At 38.1% G+C, this 13,537-nt stretch overlaps 1 pseudogene; it reads left to right on the top strand.

Annotated features, from left to right (window-relative positions):
- Window positions 1–303: 303 nt before the first annotated feature.
- The window catches only part of LOC100736711 (ankyrin repeat domain-containing protein 26-like), a 30,957-nt pseudogene continuing 17,723 nt past the window's right edge, over window positions 304–13,537 (top strand).

Genomic DNA, 13,537 nt, shown 5'->3' with positions numbered 1-13,537 from the left:
TGGCAAATTAAAAATATGTGACCTAGAAAGGAAAAAAAATGGAGAACATAGATATTTCATTAATATATATACTATGAAGAACCAGATCATAAAATGAACTTTTATTTTCTAACAAAACAAATTCTAAAGCATATTTAACTATGGATGCACCTTAAAACAAGAAGAAAAGAAAAAATGACATGCTAATATGTTGTAAGAAAAACTAGGCAGCAGTTAAGAAGATAAAAAGAGAAATATAATAAAGAAGTTGAAATGAAACAGCAACTTGAACTTACTCTCAAAGCCCTAGAAATGAAGTTGAGGATGGAGAGAAATAATCGGAACCAGGTAAATTAATCTTTAGTGAAAATTTAATTTTTTTTCTTTTTTAGGGCCACATCTGTGGCATGTGGAGGTTCCCAGACTAAGGGTCAAATCAGAGCTGTAGCCACTGGCCTACCTCACAGACACAACAATGCCAGATCTGAGCTGCATCTGTGACCTACACCACAGCTCACGGCAACGCAGGATCCTTAACCCACTGAGGGAGGGCAGGGATTGAACCTGCGTCCTCATGGATGCTAGTCAGATTCATTGCCACTGAGCCATGACAGGAACTCCAAAATTTCATATTTCTAACACCATTTCATCTCTATTATGTATCATATCCTTTGATATAATATGTATTATTCAAGTTTAAAACAAGTAAAAACTTATCTTCAACATGAACTATGACATTTATAGCTTAAGTTATTAATTTATTGCAATTCTTGGCCTCTAATAGATGCTCTATATATGTTTTATGAGTGGGGGAATGGAAGGTAAATTGACCTTAATCATTAATATAATGATTGGCATTTTTGGTCAATTCAACAAAGTCTTCTTCTTCTTTCTTCGTCTTCGTCTTCGTCTTCGTCTCCGTCTCCGTCTCCGTCTCCGTCTCCGTCTCCTTCTCCTTCTCCTTCTCCTTCTCCTTCTCCTTCTCCTTCTCCTTCTCCTTCTCCTTCTCCTCCTCCTCCTCCTCCTCCTCCTCCTCCTCCTCCTTCTTTCTCCTCCTCCTCCTCCTTCTTTCTCCTCCTCCTCCTCCTTCTTTCTCCTCCTTCTTTCTCCTCCTCCTCCTCCTCCTCCTCCTCCTTCTCCTCCTCCCCCTCCCCCTCCTCCCCCTCCCCCTCCCCCTCCTCCTCCTCCTCCTCCTCCTCCTCCTCCTCCTCTTTGGTTGCCCCATAGCACATGGAGTTCAGAGGCAGGTCCAAGCCACAGTTGCCAGAAATGAACCTGCATCCTAGGGCTGCAGAGACACTGCCAATCCCATTGAGCCATGGCGGAAACTCTAACAAAGTACTACTCTTAAATCCATGTGTGCAGTTTGGATTTTTGTTTGTTTGTTTGTTCTGCTTTGTTCGCACTGCTCCTGCAGCATGCAGAAGTTCCCGGGCGAGGGACTGAACCTGCACCATAGCAGTGACCCGAGCTATTTCACATCTATTACTATTTTAAACATTAGAAAGAGGAAATAAAAGTTATTGCAGCAGCAAATAATCTCATGATTTTCTATGGAGTGCACTATTACATTTTAGCTGATTTACCGTTGGTATATTCACCTTTGGTGAAATATAAGGCTTATTTTGTGTTTATGTATTTATACTATAGACGTAGTTGTGTTTGGTGTAGAGGACTCATAGCAGAAACAGAAGACCCAGGAAAATCCTTCAGCTTGCTCATATTTGTTAACTTCTTCATTCCAGAATTGTCATAATGAGTTAATTGCTGTTTATAGAAGTTCTTAGTACAGTGACAAGATTTGTCAGTTATCAGCAGATGTAATCATTGTAACAGTAAAAATGTTAGGAAAGTGGAATATTTATGAAATATTCTCTGGAAAAAAATATTCTAGGAAATTCAGTCTGTTCGAAATATGTACAGAGATAAGGCTCTCCCGGGGGAGGGGGGAGCGTATAGGTTACATACCAGATGCAATTCTTAAGTATAGTCAGATGTATTAATCTTATTTTAAGCCTTCTGAGTTTCTTGTAACTAAGAGAAAGGCCTTTCTAATTCTAAGCATCTTAAAAATTCTCTTGTGGTTTCTTTTTAATTTTCATGGATTTGTTGTCTTTGGTTAAATTTTTTAATTTGGGGGGGGGATCTCTGCTTGTGTAAAGTCTGAGGGGTGTATCCAACTATTATTTTTTCAGATTGGATATCCATTTACTGAACTCTTCTCACCGTATAAACATATAGTCTTATATTTCATTCCAGAGGAAATTATGTGTCGATTTATTGAGTAGAAGCTAAAAAGTCTCCTTTGTTTTACTTAGGTTTCTGATAGTCACAAAAAAGCAAAAAATCTGCTGCATAAAAACCACATGTTGCAGAACGAAATTGCCACATTAAAAGTGGAAATAGACAGAATAAAACATCAGACCCAGAAAAAGGAAAAGAAATATTTTGAGGACATTGAAACTGTAAAAGAAAAGAATGATGAACTTCAAAAGACAATAAAACTTAGTAAGGAAACATTAATACAAACAATCTTGCAATACGGTGGCCAGGTTAATGTTCTGAAAGCTAAGAATACGACGCTGAAGTCTGAACTGAAAAATGAAAAACAAAATAAAGAAAGACTGGAAACGGAAGTTGAATTCTACTGTTCTAGACTGGCCACTGCCATACACGATCTAGAGCAAAATCAGACATCAAAAAGAGACCCTTGCACTCCAGAGAGCAAAAGAGAAGAGCTTACATTTACAGGACAAAAATGAATGTGGATGTGTCTGCCCTGAAAGATCACAACGAAATGCCTTCCCAGCAACCGTCTGAAGCTGAAAATAAATTCGATAGCCTAGAAATGGAGCTGCATCACATGAGAGATGCTTTCAGAGAAAAGTCTTTGGTGTTAGAACATGTGCAGAGAGACCTTAGCCAACCACAATGTCAGAAGAAGGAAATGGTATGTATGTATCAATATGAGCAGGGCAAAATGAAGAAATACATGGGCAAGAAGAAGTCCTTGGAGGAGAGATTTTTTCCGAACTAGAGAGTGAAAACCTGTTGCTGCGACAGCAGCTGGATGACTTGCAAAACAAAGTTGACAGCAAAGAGAAGACGGTAATGAATATCCAGGAATAGTTTCAGGATGCTGGGAAAACACTTCAACCTGAAAATGAAAAACAGTGTCTGATGCTGGAGGAAAGCAACCAGAAGTTAACAAATGAGTGTGATCATCTCAAAGAGAGGATGTGCCAGTGTGAAAAGGAGAAGACAGAGAGAGACGTAAGTATCTAGGAAGAGAGGAATTCTCAGACTTCCTGAGGGAAGGTTCAGAGTAATATTAAATGATGAACACATTTGACTCAATTTGCATATAAAAATTATATATGTATAAATATAATACTCTAAGTATTATATAAGTATAATACTCTGTAATTATATACATATAAATATAATACTCTGTAAGTATATATATACACTATAAATCAACCTAAAGCATACCTTGTATCCAGCAAACAAAAATTAGATCTGAGAGGTGCTTTACTTTGAGCACATTGTGTCACCTATGAAATTTTAAGAGATTAAGTTATAAATTGTTCAATTTCTATATGAACACATATAAATTGTTATAAATTGTTCTATATAGACAGTTATTAATACTTTACTTTTTTTCTCTTTTTTGTCTTTTTGCCTTTTCTAGGGCCGCATCTGCAGCATATGGAGGTTCCCAGGCTAGGGGTCGAATTGGAGCTATAGCCACCGCCTATGCCAGAGCCACAGCAACGTGGGATCCAAGCCACATCTGTGATCTACACCACAGCTCACGGCAACACCGGATCCTTAACCCACTGAGCAAGGCCAGGGATCGAACCCGCAACCTCATGGTTCCTAGTCAGATTCGTTAACCACTGTGCCACGAAAGGAACTCCTTAATAATTTACTCTTATATAGCTAGATGATCATTTCAATCTTTATGTCACCACATTGTAATATCAGGATGGAGAAGATAAATGAGACACGCATTCCTCCACTGAGCAGTGTGATACTAAGACTCAGCTGTGTGGCTGACCTTGACAGTCCTTCCCAGGTTTGCCAGATGGACTGATGTGTAGATGCCCTATCTCATAGGACTTTTCCTTCAGGAGCCTTTCATACCTTTCTCATTGGTATAATGTTAGTTTTATTCACGTCAATCTGAATTAAATTTGGAAATATTTGTTTCAAATCATGTATAACTTCTCAACTCTTTAAAGGCATCTGCTTTTCAGTAAATCGTAACTTGGGACAAATGTGGTATGTTTTAGCAAAATGGCATTTGATTTACTCTTCCCATTGCTACCTATAATTTGCTTTGAACATTTTTACAAATGATTTGCTCACAATTCTCATTTCATGGCTCGATTGCCATTATTTGGACGTGAGTGTGTCCAACAGGGAGAGGATTGTAGTTCTCTGATTGATTCATCTGGTATTGGATTCCCATTTTCAGAGTCATGAGAGGTGGCAGGATTCCTGAGTAGCAGGAATGGAGTGGGTCAGGGAGAGCTGTAGGGGCTGCAGTCAGGGAGGCAGGTGGAGGCCAGGTTATCAAGGGGCCCCGAAAACCATGGGCAAGGCCTCATTTTTATTCTGAGTAAGGAATCTATTGGAAGGATTTGAGCACCAGATTGAATGCATGAGGAACTCTGTTTTGGTTTTGGTTTGGTTTGGTTTTTAATTTGATGGAGGCGTGGTTGATTTGCAGCAGGAACTCTGAAGTTAATTGAAGCCGCTAACAAAAAGAGCGAAAATGTGGAATTTACTGTTACTTGTCAGACCTACACACCCATTTTTTTCTTTTCCTTTTTTTATTTTTTTTCGGGGGGGGGGGCGTGGAGGTGGGCTGTACCTGCTACATGTGGAAGTTCCTGGGCCAGGGATCCAGCCCACAGCACAGCAGTGACCCAAGCCTCTACAGTTGACAACACTGGATCCCTAACCCACAGGGCCACAAGAGAACACCTGTTTTCTTTCTTTCTTTTCACATCCCTTTCTTTATGAGACTTTAGCAGGTGGTAAAGCTCTGCCAATTCATTGGCGGGGTCAGGGGGGTGGGTAGCAGGGCTGATTCTGTCCTCTGAGTAACTTCACATCAATATGGCAGGAGGGTAACACCTTCTGTATCTTGAACCAAATTCAGTGAGCTGGAAGGTGTACATGTGAAGGAAAGAAGGTGAATTGACGTCTGTGTTGAGAGTTTTCTGAGGCCATAGAGTGGAGTAATCTGTTAGTAACATAGCTAGTAATAAGGTGATTTATAAAATCAGTGACACAGTCTCTTTACAGGCAGTTGTGAGACAACTGCAACAAGAGCTGGCAGACACCCTGAAAAAGCAGTCCATGTCCAAGGGGTCGTTGGAGGTCATGCCATGTTCTTGTGCAAACTTAGAGGATGAGGCACAGGATTTAAGGAAGAAATTACGTCAGATCCCAAGTCAAGTATGTATGAAATTTTTAATTGTTGATGTAGAACATAAAGTGTTTTAGGATACTAGTTTTCATGGACCACTTTCTTTTGTATTTTCATTACAGTTGTTTTATGTTTTCATTGTCTTTAGAATGCACTTATTTCTGAAACTCTGGCTTTAATTCTGCTGTTTGTATTATGTGAGTTTCCTTATAATATTTCCCCTTGGGAGAGTAGAGAATGATGCATCATTCCTCATAGAAGTTGGGAGACTGTTTTTTCTATTAAACACTATTTTTTTAGTGTTAGCTCTATCACCATGATCAGGCAAGCCAGATAAAATCAGAGGATAATGTTTAATGGAATCTTCCAGAAAATTGTCATTTCTCATCTTCCTTTTGGTGAAAGGGTATAGAATCTGTGTATATTTATTCTGTGGGTTTCAGATTAACTTATGCAGAGAGGTCATTCTACAGTTGAAATGAGGCTTTGCTTTATTTTCTTTTCATTTGACCTGGACTATAGATGCATGGAGATATTCAGATCTTGTAATCGTATGTGCACCCAAAATATAGAATTAAGAAAATTATCTAGATCCTACCATTGGAGTTTTTTAAAAAAAATTATTGAGATATAACTGATATATCTATAATTCACCCATTTAAAACGTATAATTCCGTATCTCCTAGTTTAGAGAGTTATGTAGCCATCCCCACAGTCAGTTTTAGAACATTCCTTCACCCCAAAAAGAAACCCTGTGTCCCTTAGTGATCACCCACAGCCCCCCTTCCTCAGGCCCAGGCAACCACCAGGCTAATTTCTGTCTCCATAGATGTGACCATTCTGGGTGTTTCATACAAACGGAATCACATGATATGTGGTCCTTTGTGATTAGCTTTTTCCATTTGACCAAGTTTTCAAGGTATCTCCATGTTACAGCCCATTATCAGCACTTCTGTTTCTGTTCATTGTTGAACAGTAGTACTCCATTATGTGGTTAAAACAGTGATGCATTCATCAGTTGATGGGCCTTTGGGTGTTTCCACTTTAGGGCTATAAATAATGCTGCTGTGAACATTCATTTCTCACATTACAGTGTGGACCTGTGTTTATAATTTCCCTGCTGTTGGATTTTCTCCTCTGAGTTATGTGGCTGATTTCACCTGTTCCTGGCCTTTCCCTGTGCTGTCCTTTCTGTCTTTTCAGTGTCTTTTCCTGTCACCTTTCTCCTCCATTTATGTGGACCTGCTTCCAGTCTCTCCTTCCACACACAGCTTCCTCTGACTGTTCTTCCTGTCATTGACCCGATTCTCTTCAGCCCTTGTCATCTGGTCTGTGCAGAACAGTTTAGCCCTTCATCTGACACTGTTTTAATTTTTTTCACGAGAGATAATCTTGTCTAAGAGTAGATTTGTCTTTCAGGATATTAAATGGGATGCATGGCACCTGTCCTTGCCTAAATAGAAAATATTTTAGCTTAATGGGTACTGGGATAAGATTGAGTACTTTATACCATACCAATAATCCCATCATTGAAGATAAGATAGAATAAAACTGATATTCAACTGTTTTCAAGCAATTAAATATAAAATGGAAAGCACTTAATCTAATAGAGAAGAATTGTTCAATTAAATGCTCATTTTCCCCCACTCACCATGAAAAAAAAAAATCAAATTTGCCTTCCTGCATTATGCAGCCCAAACTGGGATTTACAGATTGGTAGCATTTCACCAACTCTAAAGCTCTGGGGGTAGCATTTCTGATTTCCATACCCCATTAGCTTAATTTTCTCATCTGAGTACTTGCTAGAGCAGTTGGACATAAACAGCCGCTGGGAATAAATTGATTCAGTGCTTTGACTCAGTGGTAGGGTGGCATCCATGCCAGTGGATTAACGTTTCTTCTAATGGTCCTGTAAGTCCTGTACTACTCAGTCCGGGAGGTGCTACTTGCATTGTAATCCGTGGTCACTGCCCACTGCGTAGTACAGAGAGGAAGTAAATTGCAAATTATTATAAGTGGAAAAAGTCCTCGTTGGTTGGTGGAATAAGTGGAAGGAGTTGAAGTACTTGGCATATGTCCTGGGCCCCTGCTTCCCACTGACTGCTACTGTCAGTGGTAGGAAGAATGATTTCCATGTGACTGTATAGGAGACCATGTCTATTGGCATGCTATCTGCCTAAATATTAAATTGCATAGAACATCCACTATAGCAACAGTAATAATGCTAATTGCAAACACTTAGCACTGCTTATGTGCCACCTGCTCTTCTAAGTACATTATGTATATGCCCCACTTAATCTTTCCAGCATCCCAGTGAGGTAGGTGCTATTATTATCTCCATTTTACAGCTGGAGAGACTGAGACAAAAAATTTAAGGAATTTGCTCAAGGACACAAAGCTAATAATGGGTGGGATTGGGACTGAGAGCCACGCATTCTAGCTGCTGTGTAGGTAGTGTCTCTCTAACTAGTCCATGAGACCACTGGTTGACACCAAAGGCAGTGTTAACTTTCACACTCGCTGGAATAGCCACGGTCACTCACATATGTGGATATGTAATGTTATAATCGATGTGTAGCTTGGTAGACAAAAATGTAAATGTTGCTATAAGGTAATTCTGTCTTTCCCCATGTGGCCAATTTATAAATGTGTATATTTATTTGATCAAATAAAATTAACACACAAATAATGTTGTGTTTAGTACTAGAGGAGAGGTTGGTGACTTGTAAAGAACCAGATGGCAAATATTTCAGGCTTTGTGGGCCATAAGGTCTCTGTTATAACAACTCACCTGTACTCTCTGGCACAAAAATGAGCCATAAACAATATGCACACAAAAAAGACAAAACACAGGTGAAGGTGTATTTATACTAGATTATCGGCAGGTAAAACAAAATTTTTTTTTGTAGTTGCAATAAGCACAAGAACTACATATAGAGGCCGTGAAATGCACTGAGAAGATGCAGAATCACGTACACAAGTACAATAGTGCAGCCCAGAGAATAACTTGAGTATAAGCATAAGGCAGATAAGCAGTATAGTATAAGAATTAGAGCAGGAACGATGATAAATAATACATCCTTGTGAAGCTGAGTGAATATTTCAGTTTGGGGGTGTTTTGAAATGCGAAGTTTTTCCTCATTAATTATAAACTTTCCGCATTATCCGCAAAACACAACTAGAAAAATGGCACAATTGCCAGATCATCTGCTTTTCAGAATTTTAGAACCTAAATAATTGAACCTGCAGATGTTGGTTTACAAATTGTGTGGTATTTTAAAAATCTATGTATGAGAATAATGATTTGCAAATATACTTTTAGGCTTGAACTTGAAAATGCCAAGTTAAAAGTGGTGAACAAAAAGCCAGTGGGCAAAATTGAAGAGCTTCAGAGACACCTGCTGAGTATAAGTCTGGTGGTGAGTCAGTCTTTTAATTTCTGTCATAATGAAAAGGAATTTAAATTTCATTATGAGCAGTATATAAGGATATTTTAGAAAACATGAGAAGTCCCATTGATTAAAAGTATTTGTTGCATTTATAATGATATTACTTGCTACTAATAGCATAATTCCTCTTTATAGAGAACATTAACTGAATTCATAAAATTAGTGATTTTTGCAGTAAGATTTTAATTAAAAAGATTGTGCAAGAACTCCCACTGTGGCTTAGCAGGTTAAGAACCCAACTAGTATCCATGAGGATGCAGCCTCGCTCAGTGGGTCAAGGATCCACTGTTGCCATGGCTCTGGTGTAAGTCTCAGCTGCAGCTCTGATTCACCCCCTAGCCTGGGAACTTCTGTGTGCCACAGGGGCAGCCATTAAAAAAAGTATAGAAACATACAGGACTGAATATCAAGGGTTACTGTCATTTAGACTTGAAGTAGGCTTAAAGGCGGCTGGTTTCAGGTTACCAGTTGCTGCTGAGCAGTAAAGCAGGATAAAAGAATAAAGAAAACGGTCATTGATGACCCACAAAAAAACTACTAGTGAAATTACAAGATTGACAGTCAGATTTTAGGGAGTTCTCTTTTGGCACAGCAGTTTAAGGATCTGGCATTGTCACTGCAGTGACTTGGGTTGCTTCTGCAGCACAGTTCTGATTCCTGGTCTGGGAACTCCACATACCATGGGCACAACCAAAAAAAAAAAAATCGTATTTCTCTATAGAAGAAGAGAATAGTTGATGAAAATATGAATCTGTGGATGAGACCATGCATTAAAGAATGTTAGAATCCAGTGGAAGGGAGGAAAAATGAAAAGGTACAAGAATCAAGAAAAAACTACATTTTTATGTATTGTACAGAGAAGACTTAAACTTTAAAGAGAAAAATAGCTAATAGACAAGGAGGGGAGTGGGTTAGGGATCCGGCATTGTCGCCACAGTGGCTTGGGTCACAGCTATGGCCCAGGGTCGATCCCTGGCCGAGGAACTTCCACCTGCTGCGGGCCCAGCCAAAAAAAAAAGAAAAGGAGAAACTGAAACTTATGCAGGAAGGCTTACAGAGAATGTATCTCATCCCATAGCCACGAGATCATAAAAAATATAATGGGATTCCAGTTGTGGCTCAGCACTAAGAAACATGACTAATATCCATGAAGACGTGGGTTCAATCTCTGGACTCACTCAGTGGGCTCAGGATCCTGTGTTGCCATGAGCTCTGGTGTAGGTCACAGACAGGGCTCGGATCAGATCTGACATTGCTGTGGCTGTGGCATAGACTGGCAGTTACAGCTCTGACTCGACCCCCAGCCTGGGAACTATCATATGCCAAAGGTGTGGCTCTAAAAAGACAAAACAAAACAAAGAAAGCAATGGGACTTGTGTGGGAATTTTTCAAAGGTGATTTTGGCAAGATGTGATGAACAAAACCTGGAGTATCTTGAGCTATGGATGAAACTGTTTCCAGGGCATCTTTAGAAACTGAGTTGTAAATATAACCACTCCTTTAAAAAGATTTTCATTAACACTTAGTATTTTATGTATAAAAACCTCCGTTTTTAACAATAAATTTTGGCAATTTAAATTCCAGAAAAATGATGAAATGATGAAAATGAAAAATCAGTTTAAGTTGTCTTAAGAAAAGTCTTTTTTTTTCTTTTCTTTTTTTTCTTTTTTTTTTTTTTTTTTTTTTTTTTTTGGCTCTTTAGGATGGTATCTGCGGCACACAGAAGTTCCCAGGCTAGGGGTCAAATGGCAGCTGCAGCTGCAGCTGCCAGCCTACCCCACAGCCACAGCAATGCAGGACCTGAGCTAAGTGTGAGACCCACACCACAGCCCAGGGCAACACCAGATCCCGACCCTCTGAGCATTGCCAGGGATTGAACTTATGTCCTCATGGATGCTAGTCAGATTTGTCTCTATTGCACCACAACAGGAACTCCCATTATTTTTGAAATCTGTACTTATGGCATCAAGTTCATAAACTATGTTTCACATATTACTCATGAATTCATGAGAAATATTTTTTGGAGGGCAGCATCTGTGGCATATGGAAGTTTCCAGGCCAGGGATCCAATCCAAGCTACAGCTGTGACCTACACCACAGATATAGCAATGCCAGATCCTTAACTCACCCCAGGCTGGGAATCAAACCCACACCTCTGCAGAGACAACACCGGATCCTTAACCCACTGTGCCACATTTGGAATTCCAAGAGAGAATATTTTTAAGAAAGAAGACGTCTCTAGGTTTTAAAAAAATAACTTTGCTTAATTTTTTTTTCAATGTCTGAGGATGGAAAGGAGCAATTAAAGAAACTCACTGAGTTGAAACAGTCTCTGGCAACTAGTTTGGATCAAGAAACGAAGAAAAATGACAAATTGTGAAAAGAGCTTACTGGGTAAGATTTTAATATTTCAGACCATTTCAACTATTAATTCACTGATTTAACTATAAGTTTATTTTACTAAAAGCTAGAAACAAGCTCATGTTATATATGTATTTTCATAATTAAAGAAATGATCCTATTTATAATTCACTTTGGAAACTCAAAGCACAGTCTGAAACTTTTTTAAATGCCACACTGTTACGCTTACTCTTTAATGATCTCTAAACCAGTCATGACAGTGCCTGCTGCATGTAGTCACTCTACTCTTCATTGTCCACCGTGAATTTTTATTTCTGCAAGATATCTTTTCTCTTTTTAATAACCTTCCTCTTTCTTTATATAATGATTTTTATTTTTTCCATTATAGCTGGTTTATAGTGTTCTGTCAACTTTCTACTGAACGGCAAGGTGACCCGGTCACACATACATGTATACATTCTTTTTTCTCACATATTTTAATATCTAAAAACCGATTTGTGTCATGTTTAATAACATCAAAGATTATCTTGATTTGCCTTATATTTTCTTTCTGCTCTTTTTAGTTATAAAGTATATGTACAAATATATGACACAGAATAATAAAATTAGTGATCATGTTTTGACCACTCAGAAAAAAAAAAAAGTCATGTTTCCAATGTCTGTGAAGCCCCCACATGGCTTCCTTTCTGTTTATTTGCTGAGTACAGTTCATGCTCAGGATCCCTGGATTCAACCAACCTCAGAAAAAACACTCCATATAGTTCAAAAAGCAAAACTTGGGTTGGTCTCAAGCTGGCAACTATTTACATAGGGTTTACATTGTACTTACAACTCTTTGCATAGCATTACCTTGTATTCGGTGTTAGAAGTGATCTAGAGAAGATTGAATGTGTATATGAGAGGATGTGCAGGGTACATGCAGATACCATACTGTTTTATAGAAAGGACTTGAGCACTGGGGGTTTCAGTTATCCACAGAGTATGCAGGGGTCTTGGAACCAAAACTCTGTGGATTCCAAGGGTTGATTCTACTTAGGGTTGTTCCCCACTTCTCATCAATATTATTCTCTCATTAACTCTCTCTGTGTTGCTGTGCATTTTGTTAACATTGCACAAGCAAACATTTCTAGATCTCTTACAACAGTCTTGAGGAGACTGTGAGGCATTCTCTCTCTGCTGATTTCCTTTCTTCTAAAGCTCTTCCCCTCAATGCAGACTCCAAAGATTTTTCTCTCTTGTTTCTTTTTTCTATTTTGAGTAAATGCCTTGATGTTTTTTGAGTGTACTTTATTTTCTTTTTATAGGCTGTGATTGGTGACTGCAAAAATGGGATGTTTTATCTTTTCAAAACATTCGTAGATCTTCACCTTGGGTACTGATCTCTGGTTCATTGCCAACATTTAATAATAAGATAATAAGTTAATCTTTCATGTTAACATGCTAAAAATGGATATTAAAAATAACTTATTTATAAGAACTCTATAAAAATGTAATATATAATGTACATATACTAACACTTTACCTATCATATGTTTATCAAATTCTTCATATTATTTATCTGAAATTATAATTTAGTTATTATGCTTTCAAACAATATTAGATTAGAACAAATGAGAAAGGATTGTAGTTTACAGGTTTGTTTATGTTATATAGTAGAATATATATCTGTTTAAGTAAGTATTAAATATTTACTCTTAAAGAACTTGACTTATTCTGTACATTTCTACAGATTTAAGAAACTCTTAGAAAAGACGAGAAGGAAGTTAAATGAATATGGAAATGGAGAGCTTAGTTTCCATGGTGGTTTGAAAACCAATCAAACTGAAATGAATATTCAGATGAATATGCTAATACATAAGATAAATTTTAATCAGTTTTGGACCCCAAAATCACTTAATGTGGATAAATATAAATCACTCAATGTTTGAGCAGTGAGTGATTGCTTTTCCTATTCATTTTATGGATTAAATATGAATAAAAAAGCTAGATTTTTCCTCTTCAAAAAGGCACACTGTTGACTCTCTTATGTCTCAAACCCTGGCCAGTGATTTGAAGGCAAGCAGCACACCATTACAGAACCCAAAGCATCAGCTGTTTTTTGGTGACAGCCTTATTGACATATAAAATATTCCTTTAAATCATACAGTTGAGTGACTTTTGGTATATTCAAAGTATTCCTTTAAATTCTACAGCTGAGTGACATTTAGTATATTCAAAGTTATACAGTTATCACCACAATCAATTTTGGAACATTTTCATCACCCTAAAAAGAAACCCTACACCTTTTAGCCAGTACTCTGTGCCAGTT

The sequence above is a fragment of the Sus scrofa genome, chromosome 7 (genome assembly GCF_054392235.1).
Source record: "Sus scrofa isolate SSC_HxYL_T2T_F1_AM1 chromosome 7, Sscrofa_HxYL_maternal_Yorkshire_Landrace_v2.0, whole genome shotgun sequence".
Taxonomy (NCBI): Eukaryota; Metazoa; Chordata; class Mammalia; order Artiodactyla; family Suidae; genus Sus; species Sus scrofa.
The sequence above is the reverse complement of the archived record's forward strand: the minus strand, read 5'-3'. Positions and strand labels throughout refer to the sequence as shown.